Here is a 20,809-nt window from a genome sequence, read left to right as displayed (position 1 = left end):
ACCCGAGAGCCAATCAGCTTCCCGTGCGCAAGTCGCGTGGCGAGCCCGGAGCCCTCCCCGGTGCGCGTCCCGGTGCGCTGCCATAGATATATAAATCTTTTTTAACCTAAATTACTCAAAATCCTCTGGAGCACATATCTTGAGACATAGCAAAGGCACATCGGGCTACCAGTCCCTACAATTTTGCCAAGTTTAGTGAAAATCCATTCAGCCGTTCGAGCTAAAAGTGCGACCGACCGCCCTATGGAAATTAACATGGGGAAAACACATTTTGGGACCCCCTTTTATCTCGGCCCCCACTTGACGAATTTACCCCAAACTTTCACAGAAGGAGCGGAGCGCCGCGAGGCAAAGTTGCTGAAAAATTCAGGCCGATACCTCAACCGGTGCCAAAGTTATTCCAAATAGAATGTTGCGATTTCCCTATGGAAATCAATCCTAACTATAACTACCTACTGGCGAGCGCCAGTAGGTAATATGGAAGAGCATTTTTTGCTTTGCTTATAACTTTGGTGTCGTTTGATGAACCTTCATGAAATTTCCAAAACTGATTCTTTGTTCATATCAGCTCCGATGTTGAAAGTTTGGGGGTGATTGATCAAGGAGGACCGAGAAAAAAGGGGGGTCCCAAAACATGTTTTCTCCATGTTAATTTCCATAGGAAACTTTAGACAAGGCTACAGGTCGAACGGGTGAATGGAATTACCCCAAATTTGGCAGGGAGAGGGGTCTTGGTCTAGAAAGCACGCTTTTGTTTATTTGGTGTAAATGTGTTCAGTAGTTTCGGAGAATTATTGAAATTTACAGATATTGATATTTGGGAATTCTGCCATCTGATTGGCTGATGCGTTACAAGCACGAGCTTGCATCTGATTGGCTGCCAGCGGTGTGAGCAGTTGCAACTAGGAAGTGTTGGCCGCCATTTTGTGATTCTGTTGAAGCAAGTAAGGGGGAAAAAGGGCAAAAAAGGTGGGAAAGAGGCAGGTAGGAGCACTGTAACCTCTGTGGGGTGCTTAGGGTGTGCTATAGAGGGGGTGCAAAGCAAAGTATTCACCCCTACCGGTGTGAAAGTGGTGGGCTACGGAAATTAAGTAAGGTATTGCGTAGAGTCTGATGCTGCCAAGGTGAGCTTTTGTGGTACTAGGGGATTAAAGCATGAGCCCAAATTGTGTGTCTTATGATGTGAAGTCATGTGCCGTGGCTGCTGCACTACACCTGTGGAAGTAGTGTCAGCATGTGTTTATACCTACTATGACCAACTACTGACCCGTACTGGTCTGAAAGTCCAGGGGTATCGAAAATATGTGAGGTACTGTCTAGAGTCTCATGCTGCTAAGCTGAGATGCTGCAGACTCGGGGGTGAAAGAATGAGCCCATACTGTGTGTCATATGCTGTGAAGTCATGTGCTCTGGCCGCTGTGCCACATCTGTCCAAGTAGTGTGAGCATGTAGTTATACCTACTCGGTTAAACTTTTGTTTAGAACATTGTACCTTGTGTATGGGGCTTAGGGGTTGTTATACAGGGAGTGCAAAGGTAAATTTGCGCGTATCAAATCAATTCGGTATTTGTGAAGTAGAAACTACTCACTCCTATGGGTCTGATGGCACTGAGGGCGTAAGCTGAGCTGCTGCCGGAGTTGGGGTAAAGTCGCTGAACTACTGACCCCTACCGGTCTGAAAGTGCTGGGTACGGATATTAAGTGAGGTATTGCCTAGAGTGTCATGACGCTACATTGAACTGCTGCTGGACTCGGGATGAAACCATGAGCCTAAACTGTGTGTGCTATGCTGTGAAGTCCTGTGCTCTGGGCGCTGTGCCACACCTGTCCAACTTGTATATGGTGCTTAGGTGGTGTTGTATAGGAAGTGCGCAGGTAAATCAATAAGGTATTTGTAAAGCGCAAACTACTCCCCACTATGGGTGAGTAGATCCGGTGATCAAAGCGAGAGCTCTGTGCTGCAAAGTGAGATGGTGTGGCCGTTGCACCACAGCTGTGTGGAGAATACATTTTGGTGAGGGTCCGGGAGTTGACGTTACCTGGCCCTAAAATAGCGGGCCTAAGTTGTAAGTTATAGGGTGGCTGTAAAAGAGCCCTTGTGTTCATTAGTTGGAGCTACATATAAGTGCGGATGCACAGCTTCAAGTTATTCAGGAAAACCTGATTTCCCTGATCTGTGAAGTGTACTCCATCACTTCTGTAGATATCAGCCATATCAAAACGTATGTTGTTGTTGTAGATGGACCCCATTTTGTGGTCTCTGAGGTATGCAGACACAGCTTTGTTGACTTTCTTCCTAGATTGTTCAAACTGAGGACAAAATTGTTTTGCCCATTTCCACTTCTGTCTTTGGCATATATTAGAATATACAAAGACAGTTTGAGGCAAAATTAACATCAATTGTCCAAAGGTGTCCTTCATAAGCATTTCCAAACCTACCCCAGTCAATGTGCCTAGGTCGTTTCCACCACAGTGCACAATCATGAGGTCAGGGTATTTGAGATGCAAACAGGTTTTGACCAAAGGCAACAATTGGTGCCACTTCAATCCTCTCTGTGCAAACCATGTAATGTCCACATTTTGTAAACCTCGGGCTAAGTCAATACATCTCTGTTCTGCATACCTCTTGCACCAGAAAACATAGCTATGTCCTATGATCCACACTATTTTGAAGGTATGGCTGGAAGGTATAGAAAGATGTCTGTAGCTCATGCAGTTCCTTCGTAGAATAAGAGATATGTTTAAAGATGGGGAAGTAGTTTTTTTTCACATACAAAACAATACCTGACTGGGAGATGAAAATCATTGTTTTTTAAAAGTAGGGTACACATTCGTTTTGTGGAAAAGCATCTTTGTGATTGGTTAAGAAAAAGCAGTTTGAACGTGGAGTATATATTATAGGATAACATTTGCTCAACTCAACCACAACTGCTACTTGCATTTGGAAGGCACTGTTCGAACTTAAAACAATCGTGAACTTTTGACATGCACATGCTGTTAAATGTTCAAATAAATGTTGCAAAAAAAATTTGTTAGGTTTAAAAAAATGTATTAACTTTTAATCTGCATGTGTTGTAGAATGTTCTAGAAAGTGTGTTGATAGAATACGTTGCACTGCTGACTTCGATGTGTCGTTGATTATGAAAAAAGCTGTTTATATGGAAAATTAAAAAGAAACTAATAGAGAGAAGTTTTGAAATATAAAAGAATTAAGGAAGTATTCTAATTTGTTCTTTACATGTATTTATGTGTGGAGGAACACAATTACAGAAACAACAGCACTAGGAAGAGGAAGAAGTGGGGGGATGGGGAGATGGGCACAATGGAACACATGTACAATCAAGTACAGCACAAGTATAGACAAACAATTGACAAAATGAACCACACCATAAAGGAGCATAAGTCAAACAACCCAGCAACATCACACCACTGAACGAGCATAGAAGTGAAACCCATGCTGCATTCATATAGGATGTGTACAAAGGCCGGTCGTGGGTGTTGTGGGATGTCTGTGACTGTGGTCATCATGGATGAGAAGCCCAGCACGTGGGACATGGGTGGGTTCACTATGTGTTACGTTGCCAAACAGCTGCTCCTCCCTCCCACCAGCCCCCACACTTTTGTACGGTACGCTGTTGTATCCTGTGCACTCGTATGGCACAGCATTGTAATGCCTATTCCGGCATTTCCTGCGGCATTCGAACTACACCATAAGAGTGCTGTTTGGTGGTGGTGTATGCCACTTTATAACATCATCTGCTGCAGCCCTTGTGGCAGGCCACACCAGAACACAGACACACTTACAGTACTTCCTGCACACGTATATGTCCGAGACACCCCATTTCCTTTGCCGGATAGGCACATCCCTGCACTGACCTGTGTACGTCGGACCAGCACACGTGTGTTGTACTTGCAGGAGGATGTGTGCGTAGCTACATGTCCAGGGTCACTGCCAACGCTGAGGTGACATGGTAACGTCTGCTGAAGACACACACTGTGATGTTGCAGGGCCCGTGCCTATCATGCTAACACAATGGCCACACGAACACACTTGCTCAGAGGCGGGTTTGGGGTACGTTGGTGGTCCTGGGGTTGTTGCGATGAGTCTTGTGCCCCTCATGGGTATCCCTGTATCGTGCTCGTTGACTCTGTGGCACCTGTGGGTGATCTGGTGTGGCTCATGGCTGTGTTTCCTTTCATGCTGCAGGTAGTCGTCCTGCTTAACACCATCAGAAAGCAGGTTTAATATTCCTGGTGGTAACGTGGGTTATCGATGGAATTAATTTTGCATTGCAGTTGTGAAATTTGTGATGTCATTTTTTCGTGTGCAGAACAATATACAAACTGGGCAGTGTATCCCGTCAAGATCCAGCACCTGTCACACTATTCCTAATCAATATAAATACATTGAGTTTTATTCATTGATTTTGTGTGTACACTGTAAGTGCAGGCATTACCTCAGTGCAATTCAATACAGGATTTTAGTATTTAGAATAAATCTCAAAGGTGCACCTCGTGTGTTTTTGCATGGGCACGGCTACTCTGCATTTCATTATCAGCACTTTAATGCAACTAAAGTTGAGATAAATCTAACACAGTATTCAGAATTTGGTGTGAACTGCAGAGATCACCAGTATTCCCGCAATAAGTGCTCCAAAGTTTAACACCATGGTGGGTACCAGCAAATAACAGTAATAAGAACAAGAAAGAGTTACACAGCAGTTAATAAAACAACCAAAAAGTGTAATAATTTTTTTTTGGGCAAACTTTATTTTTTTATAAACATTTATAAACCATAAACTGTTTTTGATTTTTTTTAAATTAATATATATATAAAAAATAAACCAATAAACAAAATTTAACAAAGGTAATAGAAAACAACAAGGTGGAAGACTCCTGTTGCGACCATGAATATCGACGTCAGAGCCTGGAAAATAAAGCACAAAATAAGGATGTGTGTAATGCGCATATCAAAGGACTGAGCGAGAGAAACCGAAGGAAAAACAAGCCAGAGAGAAAAAGAAAGGGAAGGAAAGAAAGGGAGTGAGAAAGGGAGGAGGGAGAGAGAGATAGAAGGAAAGGAATGATGAGAATGAGAGAGAGAAGAGAGGGAAGTGAGAGAGAGAGAGAGAGAGAGAGAGAGAGATAGAGAGAGACTGTCGCCTCTGCGCATCTATGAGCATATAATTACCTGGTGCCAGTGGAGTGTGCAGCAGTGGGCGGACTCCACATGCCCGTCAAAACCCCACCGATCTCAGATGTGTTGCTGAGTCGTGAGTCATGAATGGTGGAGACCACATCAGATTGTGCGCGGATCTTACAGATGTCACTGAGTCCTGAATGGCGGAGACCACATCAGGTTCTTTGCGGATGTGACAGATGTCGCTGAGTCCTGAATGGTGCAGACCACTTCAGCTTCTCCATGGCCCAGCAGATCTCACACATGTCGCTGAGTCCTGAGTCGTCAATGGTGGAGACGACCTCGGGGTTTGGTGCAACTAAGCCTGTGGAACTCAAGTTCGTGCCACGGGGTGATAGGCTCCTGATGGCCACATGAGTTTGGGGTGGCACTAACCCTAAGCATACGAAGTCCGAGCCAAGGGAATTGGAGGCTGCTGACGGCCAAACAGGTGAGGGTGTGACTAACCTTCTGCAATACTTTTCATGGACTCTTTATGGTTGAGATCCATGGAGCGTTCACAGCTAGTCAGCACCATCAATAAGGGATGTGACGTTATCAATCTATTATATTTGCGTGGTCACATGGCCTGTGCCGCGTGTACCGGATGGGTGTGGTGTGTGTACAAACCTACCCTCAGGGAGTGGTCGTGAGATGTTGAGAAGTAGACCACTGACCTGTATACCAACAGCGAGTACACCTGTGACAGGTAGCTATGTGGGGCCAAAGTTGGAACGTAATCGGAGTGGTGTGGCGTACAACAGAACTGTGCAGGAATAGACACTATGCAGTGAACGGCTCGTAGTACTGCGTCTGGGAGTCGAGCGGACGGGCCGCAGCTGTACCTCTGCGAGCCTGGGTCTGAACTGTTCATAACTCACACTACATAAGTATTGAAAAACCATTTTGTGATTCAGTCCATCAGTGGGCATCTGTCCGAAGCATTTGTGAAAACATATCGGAGTTCTTACTGTGAGTGATACTCCTTTGACGCTCCCTCGCCACGCATTAGCAGGTAACGTACCCTCTTCCCACATTACCAACATACCCCCAACAACCTTCTTTGGCCCGGAAGTGTCCCTGTGTGGTTGGACATAGAAGAAATAAGACTGAAGGGCGTCTGGTGCTGTGGTCGCTGCCACAAAGTTGAGGTCACTGCCGTTCAGTTCTCAGGACACAGTTACAAATGTGGGATTGGTTTGTGTTAAACAGGGTTAGTGGTACCAGAAGCATTGAGACTGTGTAAGCCTGTGATGATGGGCCAGAGGTAGCGATGAGGAAGGGCCCACAGCCATGTGCATAAATTGGTGGCCCCATCGGCCTGCGTAGTGCAGGTTCAGTGACACTACTTGTCGACAGACTTCAATCTGTAAATACTCCTCACTAATCAAAGGGAGTGAGGTGATGTGGTTGCTGCCACGAAGTTGGGGTCGCTGCCATTCAGGACTCAGGACACAGTTACACATGTGGGATCGGCTAGTGTTAAAGAGGGTTAGTGGGGCTATGTGTCGCTGGTCTTGCATATCGAAATATGCCTCACTTATCAAAGGGAGTGTGGTGCTGTGGTCGCTGCCACAGACTTGGGGTCAGTGCGATTCAAGACTCAGGACACAGTTACACATGTGGGATCTTAGCTTAGGCTGAAAATTCGTTCCGCTCGTGAAATTTGCGGATTTTTTGGAAATGTCTTGTTCCCCGAATCGCGCAAAATTGCCAAACAATCCGCAGTGGTTGACTCACAGAGTTGGCGCCACTGCTATTCGGGACTCAGGACACAGTTACACATGTGGGATCGGCTTGTGTTGAAGACGGTTAGCGGCACCATGTGTCGACAGTCTTCCACAGTGTAGATCCGAGGTAGCGGTGGGCAAGGGCCCATAGCCATGTGCATACTATGGTGGCCCCACCGGCCTGCATAGTACAGGTTGAGTGGCACCAAGTGTCGCTGGCCTTCCATATGTAAATATCCTTCACTGATTGAAGGGAGGCTGGTGCTGTGGTCGCTGCCACAAAGTTGGGGTCGCTGCCATTCCAGACTCAGGTACCAGTTACACATGTGGGATTGGCTTATATTGAACAGGGTTAGTTGGCACCACGTGTCATCAGTCTTCCACAGTGTAGGCCGGAGGCAGTCGTCAGCAAAGGCCCACAGGCAGGTGACGTTGACTTGAGCTGCACAGATCGGGAGCATTTGGTCTTCTTAACACATTATAATCTCTTACACAAGTTGCTACTAATCTTGAATTGTGAACCATGTAACCCCAGTATAGGACGCTGGCCACGGTCACGATGGGCACACAGCCACATGGCTTTGAGTTAAGCTGCTCAGTTAGCGGCACCTGGAGTACTCAGCATGTGCGCACCCTGCGATGATGCGTGGTCCCGGCGGGCCGCAATGGGAGCAATGTCTTGCCTTGATAAGGCCACGTGGAGATGACTTATGGTGTAGTGAGTTAGTAGCACCTGAAGCACACAGCGTGTGCGCATCCTGCAATGATGCGTGGTCCCGGCGCCCCGCACTGGGAGCAACGTGTCTTGCAAACTGGACTGCGTCATCTACAATCACCACTGCATCTGAATTATGATCCCTGCTGTCCGCAGTGTAGATCGAAGGCAGTAGTTAGCATAGACATAGATGAATGCTTTTTGTCACATCTTCTTGACAAAATCCAAGGACATAGAGTACAATTCTCTGTGCATTTAATAAATCAAAGCTGAAATCAAGTTGTGAACCCTGCTGTCTGCAGTGTAGATTGAAGGCAGTAGTCGGTACAGACATAAGTCTGCGGTGCTGTGCCACTGGGTTCACAGGGGGCCTGTGTGGAGGAGGTCCGCTGTCATGGCGGCAGCCACATGACAGGGGGAGGGCTGCCGCTCTGCACACTCATTGGTCTTCCCACAAGTGAACCACGCCCAGGGCCTGGCCGAATTATCCATACTCCTACACTGGAGTGGCATACGGTAGACCAGCGCACTCCGCTTCCGCTTCCAGGGGGGGACAACACAGCTACATGACCGAGATCTTCCCCACTACCTGAGGTAACATGGTTGCATGCACTGTGCACTACACTACACGTATCAATAGTATATCTCCACATGGAGAGGTTTGTGCTTTGCATAGTGAGGTTTGTGCAGCACATCAGCGTTACACTTGGCATTGTGTGCATTATTATTGAGGTGTGACTTGCCTTCTTCATATATATGTGGTTGCCATATCTCCCAACATTCAGCTATTGAGAGGCTGGGGGCACATGCTATTTTCAGATGGTCCGTTGTCCTGTTTTAAGCTGCCTCGGTGTAGTAGCGGGGGTGGTCCGCGGGGAGGTTCTAGTGGTGGTGGCGCTGGATGTTGTGACCTTGTTGGGTGTCGGAGCTGCATGATCAGTAGCTCTATAATGTGTTGGTCTTAAGATGTGTCTGTGAGTTGGGTCTAGTTCACACAGTAGATAGTCAACCTCCTTACACCAGTTAAAGGTTGATGTTAATTTGTTACTGGTAAGTCGGCTTATTGTATGCTTTGTGGATCACATTACAGATTTGGCTGGTTGTTGAAAATATGGGGAAGTGGTATTTTCATGTATTTTTGGCATGAGAACACCTACTTTGCATATCATGTGGCTCTCGTTTGTGGCAATTTTGTTGGCGGAAGGTATCGATGGAAGAGTGGTGAGAATTGAAGTTTTCACCAGGTTGAGAATGGGATGATAATTAAAAAACACAGAAACACAAGATATGTTTAATAAACATTATAATGAGAAATTAGCATTTAAAAAACCTTAGAAATTCACTGAAAAAGCATAGGTTTCAGGAACGTTATAGGTAGTTGGACATTTCACTCATACAAAACGATAGAAATTCCCCTGTTATAGTTAGTTGAGCTAACTATAACTCGCGCCTCTGCAATGCACTGCTGATGAGGTCACATGTTATATCATTCATGACATGGTCAGTGACATCACTGATGACATCACTGACACAAAGTGCACAGTGCCAGATTCTGAGAAAGTGCATACAAAAAAGCCTCCAGATACATTTACTTATCCAGCTCAATATTTTGAGTTCCGCTTCGGCTGGTATTCTAGAGCAAAACAATGCCCAAAGTGCAAGTACAAACAACATAATAGTTTATAGCAGCCACATTATTAAGATGCAACATTTCAATAAGGAACATATATGAAATCTCTACAAGCTTTTAGCTATCTTAACCATATTTCAATTATCAGAAGCACCTATTATTCTGAAATCGAACATGGCAAAACTATCCCTCCCCTGGATCCCTCCAATTAGAAAAATATTCCCAGATTTTCACCCCTTTCTTTTTGGCTTTATATCCCCTTCACTCATATATAGATTTCTCAAAGCTGTAAGTCTCAGTAAGCGAGCTATCCACTGATGAAAAGTTGGTGGGTTAGCAGCTAACCAAGCTGAAGCTATAACAATTCTGTATACCACCATTGCTATATAGATAAAAGCCCCACCTTCGTCTCTACCCAGGTTGTTTATTCCTGAGGGGTGACTTTCACCTGTACCCGTAGCTTTTCCTGCAGAAAGATCTCAATTTCTCTTATGAGCCGGATAAGTTCACTGCAGGTAGCGAAAATATGCATCAGATTTGCTTTACATAACGCACACCATGAACAGAATACACCTTTCCCCTCCCCCATTTAGTGATCCAATATGGCGTATAATATAATTCAAAGCATGTTTTGTAAAATTGTGCTTGGAGATTAGCTGGCATTAAAATCCCTAGGGTATTAAAAAACGCATCTTGAAAATCACCATCTGAAATTCCCAACGTCTCTTGCAACTTTGTTGAGCATTTTTCCAGTTCATCTTTCATATAATGATTTAATAGTGTATATAATAGTCCAATCTTCGGTGCCTCAGGTAGTTCACAACTTTCATATTTCTCATTACCTCCTCCCTTCTTTAACAGAAAATTCCTAACTTGTAAATATTTAAAAAAATTCCCTATTAGATAGGTCAAATTCCTCTTTTACCTCCTCAAATGACATTAAACCAACTGATGTGAAGAGACAGCCGACCTGTGTTATACTGGCATTTATCCACTTCTGAAAGTAATCATCATTAAAAATATCCAACAGATTTTTATTCTGTACACACGGTGTGTAATAATGTATTTTCCCTAGCACGACCAAAGGTTGTGCAGAAGACCATACCCTAAAAGCCACAGTAAGTGTCTTAAAACATACTTTTTTGTAGTAAACATAATTAAGCTGGCGCCATAAACACCCTCTTACATCGTGGCCACTCTCTTGTACATATGGGTAGCTACCACTTGAAACTTCCATCCCGGCAGTCGCATTCAAAAGGGCTATATAATGTTTGATGGAGGCTGACCACCAATATAACCTAAGGTTAGGTAGGGCCAAGCCGCCACGCTTCTAGGCCTAGAATACGCCCATATGAACTGTGCAAAAATGCTAACGCATTTTTTGAACGAAAAATTTGTAAAAATCAGGGGGATTGCTCTTCAAAAATATAAAACCTTGGGAAAGCAACCCATTTTATTTATATTTACTCTACTAATCGATGTAAGGTGCAAATTATCCATTCCCTTCAGTGACTTTTTCATTTCAACAGCGCATGGTTCCGAATTCTCCTTATCTATCACACCAATCTCTGCATCTATCACCACTCCCAAATATGTAGTCTTTTTACCAACTCTTTTATCCATACTTGGTGCAAATTCGTTAACCACTATTTGCATTTTGTCAGTGTTCAAAGCATAGCCAGACACTAAGCCAGACCTATGGGCCTCCTTCTCAATTGCTTTCATCGCCGTCTCAGATCGTGAGGTGACTAATCTGACATCGTCAGCATACGCTAATACCTTCTCTACAGGCCCTTCATCAAATAATGGGGGGATATCTGGTGAGTATTCTAGATATTTCAAAAATGGGATCTATGTAAATGGCGAACAATAACGGGGAACAAGGGCACCCTTGGTGCGCGCCTCTTTTTATTTTAAATGCCTCAGTCAGTCTCACATTAACCCACACTCTCGCCTCCGGCTCTTTATACAAGGCTCTCACTGTATGAAAAACTATTCGCCAATCCCTTTCCATTGCATAGTGGCCCAAATGAATTTCTAGGAGACCCTACCAAAGGCCTTTTCGGCATCTAAAAGGATCGGGTCATAGGGTCTCCTGCTACTTGTCTCACATCAAACAGTGTGATGATCTTTCTGAAGTGCTCTATGGTACTTCTCCCAGGAACTAAGCCATGTTGGCTCTGAGACGCGATCTTCTGAATCACTAATGACAATCGAGAGGCCAGGGTTTTGGAATGCATTTTCACATCCCCATTGATCAGGGTAATTGGCAGATAAGAGCCTAACTCCTCAACAGGCTTATTTTTTGGGGGGGGAGTTTACAATCTTTGCCTCAGCAAATGATGCTGGTGGGTTCTCCTCCTTTGTGATTTGTAAAAATGGACTCTTCATATTATCTTTCAGATGTTCTTGGAAAAACGTATACAATTCTGTGGGGATCAGATCTCGACCCATCGCTTTTCCTTTCGGTAAGCTGGCAAGGACATTTACTATGACATCCCATTCAAGTGGTTGATCTTGCTGATCCCTCTCTTCTCTTGTTAAGAGTACCTCAGCAGGTTGTCTCCGATATTGCCCTATAAGTTTTTCCCTCTGTGCCCCCCCCTTGATCTTCTGTGTACAAGGTTTGATAAAAACTAGAAAAAGCAGTTTGAATTCCACTTAGATCAGATCTCAAGCCCGCCACAGGGTCTCTTATTGCCTTGATTTCATTCCAGATAACTTCCCGCCTCGTTCTTTCTGCCAGAAGATGCCCCACTCTTTCGTACATCTCCTCTCGATACACTATTGCCTTAGCCACAGCTTTTTTCAGTAGTTTCTCCCCTATTAAGGTTTTGCTTCTTGCTACCACTAGACAGGCAGTTTCTATATCTTCCTTCTGCTGAATAGCCTTGATTAGATTGCATTCAGCCTGGGCCAACCCCCTTTGAAGGGAGTGAAGTTCACCCTTTTACGTTTTATTCTTTCTTATAGCATATTGCATTGTTTCACCTAATATCCTTGCTTTTAGTGTGTCCCACACTATGCCATGGGAGGCCAATCCAAGGTTCCTACCCTAAAGCTCTGGAATCCATTTCTTCAGTACTCCACATACGCTTCATTCACCAATAATGCTCTTTCGAACATCCATGAAGAACAAGGTTTCACCTGATCAATCTTTCCCTGTATCTCGAGTACTAATGGACTATAGTCTGAGAGATTTTTGGGAGCTTTTTTGATTGAAATTCCCTGTCTAATCGTGTGTGAAGCAAAAAAATAATCTAGTCTCACGTGCTTCTGGTGAGGTGTAGAGTAATATGTAGATCCATGATCTTTCGGTCTTAATTCCCCCCAGACATCACACAGACCATGCTTTTGACACATGTTACATAAAGCCTGATAGACACTAGGTTTCTTTCCAGTATATGGTTCCCCCTGCTTACATCCACTGAGACGATTAATATTAAAATCTCCACATACCACAATTGGCAATTCGCAATGCGCCAGCTCGTTCGACAACCACCCGAGTAAAGCCGAGTCGTCAACGTTACTACCATAAAGGGAGCAGAAAGTACATTTAAAGGGACCCGGGGCGCTGCAACTAACGCTAACCCACTGCCCTGTGTATAAGCTTTCTCTAGAGAGAAATGAATAGCTTTATTACGGGCTGGAATTGCTACTCCCCGAGTGCGTGTACCTTGCGATGTTGCTCATATTACACTTTACCCTAGATGTTTTGAAAGATATTTTTGTTTCCCTTTCACATGAGTCTCTTTAAGACACAGTATATCAACTTGCAGCAATCTTATCCCTTGAGATACCATTTGTCTCTTTTTAACATCATTCAATCTGCAAATGTTGCTCGTTCCAATCCTCAACTTACTCATCTTTAACATTGTTATCAGTACCCCACAATAAAGACTTGTTAGTTTCCTCCTTAAGCATAACAGTATCCACATGTGGCTTGCAGGATCCACAAACCCATTTTCCGCCACTCTCCACCACTCCAACTCTCTCTCCCCTTTACCACCCCAATGCCCACCTCTCCTTCCCTCCCCCAGGCAACCAAACCCCCACACCCCCAATACCTAGGAAATCAGGCGAAGCCTGAATGATGTGCGTCCGATGAACTGCCCCTCCATCCCCGTGCTATTACACAACCAAAATCAAAAGCGACATTTCAATATTACTTTCCATCATAACCTCACAAAATTACTGGCCCTCACACCTTCGGGATTTCCACGCCTTTTTCCAACTTTGGGGCATATTACCAACAACTAGTGAAAATGATCGCTAAATATGCTTAGCGACAATTTTCCTATCGCCAAGCATAGCCGGATTTTATCGCTGAGATGACGTGCTATTAGCAACGTTTATCTCAAAAGCAATAACATTTCCGGCGATAGCGGCGAAATCCATGAATATCGCTGAGAATACAGCGATATTCACGCATTATCGCTAACAGGGTCTTAGCCATTATATCCACCTCCCATTGGATATAATGGCTAAGAACTGGTCTGAGCAGGCGTTCGTTTTTGGAGATATTCGCGCTTAGCGCGAATATTTCCATCGCTACGCCTGCCTTGCTAATAGGCGATAGCGATCGTAGCGACTGTTTTCAGTCGCTAACAGTTTGGGTACGCCCACTTTGCATGTCATTAGCGATAAATATCGCTAACATGCAAAGCGGGCCCCAAACCGCTCGCTATCGCCTCAAAGCTGTCGCTAACATCAGTTAGCGACCGCTTGCTAATAGTGCAATGGACTTATCGCCACTTAGCGGCCGAAAACGGCCGCTAAAGCAGCGATAATCCAATATCGCCAGACTTGGTAATATGCCCCCCAGTTATTTCATTTAAATAACCCTGCGCTAAAATCTCTGATACAAACATGCAGGAAGCGCCTTTATGTTTCACTTTCAATCTGGCTGGGTTTTGCAGGAATACCTCTGCGCCTGCTTTTTGAAATGCTGTTATTAACTGTCTTAATCTCCAGCACCATTCAACCGTCGCATGTGCGGCTTGACGAAGAAAGGGGCCCCGTCATGCAACTTTGAAGAATTTAATTTTGCAAGAAATAAAAGGTATTTGCATGTAAAGCATTTTTGCACAACTAAAAAGGGAAAGGGGAAAAAGGGTGCCATCTTCACTGACCATTTCTTTCCTTCTCTCTTTTCTCCTTCTGAAAACTGTCTGCCCTTTTCAAACTGAGCACAACTGACTTTTTGATTCTCCCAGTTCAGTAAGTAGCAGACATGGGTAGAATCGAATACTTTTAGTCTACTATAATCTCTTCTTCTTTCCTAAAACACATCACTGGTGAAGGAGTGTTTTTCTAATGCCAATGATGACAAGCATTCTCGTTGTTTATAAGACATTTTTTAGTAGCTAAATAGGAAAGCTCCGTGGTCAGACTCATAACACAACTTTGTTTCTCCTTCAGTAAATTGTTTTTCGAATCCCACGTTTCACCTTCGAAAAAAATAAAAAATAGTATAAAAAACAATAGGTCCTGATGAAGATGGAAGCAAAATCTTGTGTCCATTGACATGGCATAGCATTTGAGGGCTGATGTTTCCGCTCCGATCTGTTTTCATCTGTGTGTGCTTTGCTGTACTGGGGAGTATGAATGTGTGTAGTATGTGTCAGTGATATGAGTGTTTAATTTGTGATTGAGGTGTTAGTGTGGGGTAGAAAAGTTTATCCAGTAACATGTATGCTAGTCTCATGAGGAAGAAGACGTATTACTCATTGAAATAAATGTGGCTGTGGATAGACCATGAGTTTTTTGCATAGATTGTGATCTTGATAAGGACATGTATTAGTGTAACTTGTTGATGCATTGTAAAGAAATAACAGTGCTCAAAAGTAATGTGACAATATAAGCCTAGATTGGTATATGAATGCTCTTAAATAAGTGAATAATGAAATGAAATGAAATAATAATAAAAAGAGATTAATTGAAACTTATATCTTTGTGTGGAGAAAGCATGAGTCAATGACCCAATTGTATGCTATATTAGCGAGTATTAAAGTATTGAAAGTCACGTGGGAGGTTCTTCATTATAAACCAAGCAATGTCTAGCCTAAAGGTTAAACATCATCATACCAGACTGTCTAGTGAGGTCAGGCAGGATATGAAAATATGGGAGTCATTTTTGCAGTACTTAAAAGGATTGGTGCTCTAGGCTCATGGCAGCCCTGGGCAGAGAGCATAGATAGGGGGCCCCTGGAGGAACGCAGGCGCGGAGACCAGTGAAGAGGGGGAGGGGTCAGGGTGTTTGGAAGTGGAACAGAGCCGGAGGCCGCCAAATCCCTACCAAGGGCCGCCACGCAAATATGTATCCATCCTCAGAGGATTATTATATTAAGGATATATATTGGCGTGAGAAGCTAAGTGTCTTCACCGATCCAGCAGGAAGTTAGGGTTTTAGAGCCATGTTACGATCAGCATGATGGGCCCAGGGAATGGGTGCAATTTGGGCTGTTTAGCAATATATGCTTACCTTCGTCTTCAATAGTGCTTTCCAGTTGGGCAAGTTCGTAGTCGTAAACAAGAAGGATATTGGCTTGGGATTCCAACTTGCAGATGTGCACTGGTTAGACGAGTACAGGTCCTTAACAATTAATATCCTCAGGTCCAAGACAGATCAAGCCTGGAAGGGAGACCACATCATCCTGCAGAGGACCCAGGTTAATGCATGTTCCACAGTTGAAAGTCTGGAGGTGTTTTTGGTCAGCTGCACATTCTGGGTGTGGGGGGCCTTTACTGGTCCATTCTGATGCAACCTCTCCAACCAGGTACAAATTCTGCAGAATCCTTCACAGGACCCCGGAGATGCAGGCAATGCCCCCTCAGAGTTTAGGACCCACTCCTTTAGGATTGAGGCAGCAACTGCACTGGTGGCAATGAGATTACCTGGCATGGCAGTCCAAATGATTGGTAGGTGGTCCTCGAATTACAACATGCAGTACGTGAGGCTTCTTGTGTTGTAATAAATCAAGTGGCACCATGTGACCATGGTGTCATCCCTGAATGTCGGGCACTCCGTAGGTTCTCATGAAAGTGAGACTCCAAATGTTGTTCAAAAAGAATTTTAATCATTCATTTTCGTTTTCATACGTATTAGATTTGAATCAGTTCAAATATATCCAAATGAATTTGTCCACATGCTCCAATGCATTTCGGGCAAGCAACGCCCTTCATCGGGGAGCTTCTGCAATTAAAACGAGACATAGCACTAAGAATAGCGTGTCCAAGATGTTATTTAAATAAACTACATAAAACGTGGTGAAATAAACGTGAAGAAAAATAGATGACATGCTGAAATTCATGGCTCTGAGATTCAAGCATTCGTGAGTCGGTTAAGGTGAATTATAAAATGGAATGGTGCCGTTCATCAAAATAAAGGGTTCATTTAACATTAGTGATCATATTCAAGTTACTACGGTGATTAGAAGTGCCGGTATTAAGGTCGGAGTGAATGTGAATCACTTAACGGTCTACGCAAATGGCGTTTGGTTGAAAATTCGACGATGGTATACATGTCAAAGTGATCTGGTGCTCAGTATACTGCAAGCATACCGGAATACATCTAAGGGGTGCTCACTTACTCGTGGTGGTGTAGTCATTCGTTCCGAGCGTCGGTGTCGATAAACAGGAAGTGCTGTGTGTTTAGTAGGGATAATAAAAACAGAAAACGGACTGGCGAAAGTGTTAAAGAAAAGTGGCCATCTTAGACAGGTGAAATAAAAGTAAAATCATAGGGTGTAGTGGTGATAATCAATCGCATATTGGGAACAATGTCATGATATTAAACAAAACATGAAAATTCTAAACGATCGTTAAGACCGATCGGTTTCATGGTCTGCATACGAAAAATCCAAGCCATTTCCCTCTGAAGTAGGTGTTTGTTGTTGTCCATTCCTTCGATTTTTTGCACTTGTTCAAGAATTAAAAACTTGAGTTGGGAAACATTGTGTTTGTTGTCATTGAAATGCGTCGCCACATTGGATTTTGTATTCTTGAGTCTGATGTTTGATTTATGCTTGTTAATACGAGTCTTGATTTTTCTCTCCGTTTTTCCTATATAGCTTTTGCCGCAAGGACATTTGATCAAATATACAACATTTGTTGAGTCGCATGTAGCATTCACAAATAGTTTGATGGGAGTACCCTTCATGGGGTGATTTACTACAGTTCCCATGATGATGTTGTTGCAGTTCCCGCAATTTTTGCATGGCCTTGTGCCTTTAGAAGGCTCTTTCTCCTGGTGTTTCATTGTCAAAATTTCTTTTAGGTTAGCACTGCGGGTGTACGCAAAAAGAGGTGGTTCCTTAAAGGTATTGCCAAAGTCTGGTTCAATGCTCATAATGGGCCAGTGTTTTAGTATTATACGTTTGTATGTTGAAAAACTTAGAGACTAGCACCATCTTGTTGGTTTGTTTTTGAGAAGTCTTAGTAAACAACGTTTCCCTAGGAGTGTCCATGGCTTTCTTTTTTGCGCTTTCTATGAGGGCTGAGAGATATCCTCTGGCTAGGAACCTTTCTCCCATCTCCTGCAGTCTGATTTGAGTTTGATCAATGTTCGAGGTGATTCTTTTAATTCTCAACATTTGTGATGCGGGTAAATGGGTTTTCAAAGATCCTTGGTGATGGCTGGAAAAATGTAATGCGTTGTTACGGTCAGTGTTTTTGCGGAATAAATCTGTCTCAAAACCTGTGGTGGTGGCTGTAATTTTGACATCAAGGAAGGTGATGGTTTTTCTGTCAATCTCCCAGGTGAACTGGATACGTTCATTAGCTTGATTCAATAAGGTTAAGGCTTGTGACAAGGATTCTTTCGTGTTGCTCCACACGATGAAAACATCGTCTATGTACCTTGCGTACATTTTCATGTTTTTTGTCCAAGTTGGGTTTTCGTAGATGTTTGACTGTTCAAAATGTTTCATATAAATATTAGCGTAGGTGGGCGCTGCGCAATTACCCATGGAGGTTCCAGACAGCTGTAGATACCAGTCGTTATCTAGTTGAAAATAGCTTTGGTACAGAGTAAACATAGTTAACTCCATGAGAAATTGTTGCATGTCAGGTTCAAGGTTGCTCTCCAGAATAGATTTTTCCATAGCCTCAATGCCGCCGGCATGGGGGATGGAGATGTAAAACGAGCGGACATCCGCTGTGCATAGTGTTATGTTTTCTTCTTCAGTGATGTCCACACTGGCTAGTTTCTGTAGAAAATCTGTGGTGTCTTGGATGTAGCTATCCATCTATTTGACACTATTTTGTAAGTACCGGTCTATGAACTTGCCGACGGGTTCATGTAGTGAACCTTTAGTTGAGACTATCGGCCTGAAAGGGGGATCCTCTAGGCATTTGTGGATCTTAGGTATCAGGTACATGGTGGGACTTTTTGGACAAGGTTTGATTAGATATTTCTTTGTCCTTTCATCAATGGTTCCATTTTCGTAAGCTTTTTGTACGATGTTGATTAGTATTTCCTTGAATTGTGTTGTAACAGCAGTGCCAATTCCCTGATCCATCTCTCCTTCTTTACAACTTGAGCAGGCTGGTGGAGTGGTGAGTTGAATAAGTAGCTGGAAGTCTCAGTGGCCCCTGAACACGAGGAGGTAACTGGGATTACAGATGCTTGGGTACTAGGCCATTCCTATCTCCTATGGCGAAGGAGTCCTATCTTGCAGGTGATTTCCTATACAGAGCGTGGTGAGCTAGTTAACGCCTGCAATTATTTGGCCGATGTGGCTTGTAACTGGCCCAACTGAGGACTGCTTTGGACACAATGTTACCAAAGGGGGTCAGGGCCACTGGGTCATTATACTGCATCTGGGAGGTAACGATTTGTGCATGTTGTTTGTCGACGACCGTTGGAGTTGGTGATAATGGAAATAGGTTGGCATGCTCAATAATTCTCTGTGCTGGCATGGTTGCACATGATCTCAAGGTTGGAGTGGAGATATGCCAAATCGATCTGTGCTTTGAATCATTCAGTGAACTGTGTAAAGAACATTAAAGCGGAGCATTTTTGTCTTGCAGGAGGGAGTGCACATATCAAAGATAGGGAATATGTTCCTTGAGAATATTTTGGTGTGGCACGTCCATCACCCTTGGTAGAGGTGCAGTCTGGGTGGAGTGAGGCCAGATAGTAGGGAAAACTATGCTGGCATGTGGCAGGTGAGGTCGTGATTAGGGGGTCAATTAGGCATTACCTTTCCTTACATTTGCATAACTGCAGGTTCATGGGCCCCACCCAAGGGGTGCTGCCAGGAAGTCAAATAGAGGATGCAGGGGCATGGGGGGTTGTGAGTGATGGCTACCATCTGACCGTTCTGTACAACCACCTGGGCATGCAATTTGGGCATGAGCACTGGCCTTTGGAGGGGAGAAGTGATAGCTCTTGGGGGTGCCCATGGTAGGTATCCTAGTGGACAGATGCGCCCCTTGCACTGGTGCACCCCAAGAGGAAATGTAATGCAGGTGTGTGGGGGTCCTCCCCTAAGGAGGGACCCACCACAGGTCATTGGGCAAAAAGGCTGGGCCTGGACCGGGAAGATATCATGGGACCCAATCATGATCTCATTAGAGGCATGAATTGGGATAAGCAGGAACATGTCTAGATAGTGGTAGGAAGATGAGGTCTAGTGTCTTTGCTAAGGCTAGGTATGCATCATGAAGTGAGTGAATACAACTATAAATATTAAGGATTACTTAGTATGAAAACGGGGAAATGCTGTGTGTTTGGCCTTTAAATACATAATATTTTTGTAATAACATACTGCTGGGGTTTATGACCCCTAATCTAGAGAACTGTGCAAAGTCTATGTCTTCCATGGGGGGTTGACAAATGGAAGTAGCAGATTGTGGGGGGAGGCCTCAGCTCTACCAGGCCATAAAATTCATCATCTGCATAAAGTAACATTCTTTCGTGCCATGCGCTATCTCACAATAATCCTCTGATCAAGGGGCTCCTCCCTAAACTATGCAGCCAATGATTACAATGCCTACATGTGGTTGACAGAGAACATCCCTGCCTAGTTCCTCTGCCTAACTGGAAAGGGAAGAACATAACCTTATTTACATTCTCTTTGGCCATTGGCTGCGCATATAGGAGCTCAATCCAACACCTGTATTTAGGGCCAAAGCCTTTCTCATCTAATACTACGAGCATGTATGTCCATTTCAGGGTTTCAAATGCCATTGTAGCATCTAATGACATCACTAGCGTTGGCTCCTGGTTAAGGGTGTGCAAAATCAGTGTCATTTACTTTTAGGTAATTATATGAAATTTTAGCAAATTACGCAAAATTATGCAGAATAATGCAAACTGCAAATCTTTCATTTTGCAACATGTATCCTTGTGTCATGTTTTGGCAAAAGAATGTAATTGCAACAGCAAAAAAAACTCCTAATTAATTCACCATGCATTAACAACTACTATGCCTGTGACAGCTATCACCTATAGCTTGTGGCAAGCTCAAATACCAATCACCATTTGGTTACGAAAAGGGAGAAGGTGCACTAGCTTCAAACAGTTATTATTATTTCAAGATTTATATTGC

Source organism: Lissotriton helveticus, chromosome 3_1 (genome assembly GCF_964261635.1).
Source record: "Lissotriton helveticus chromosome 3_1, aLisHel1.1, whole genome shotgun sequence".
NCBI lineage: Eukaryota > Metazoa > Chordata > Amphibia > Caudata > Salamandridae > Lissotriton > Lissotriton helveticus.
This window is presented reverse-complemented; position numbering follows the sequence as displayed.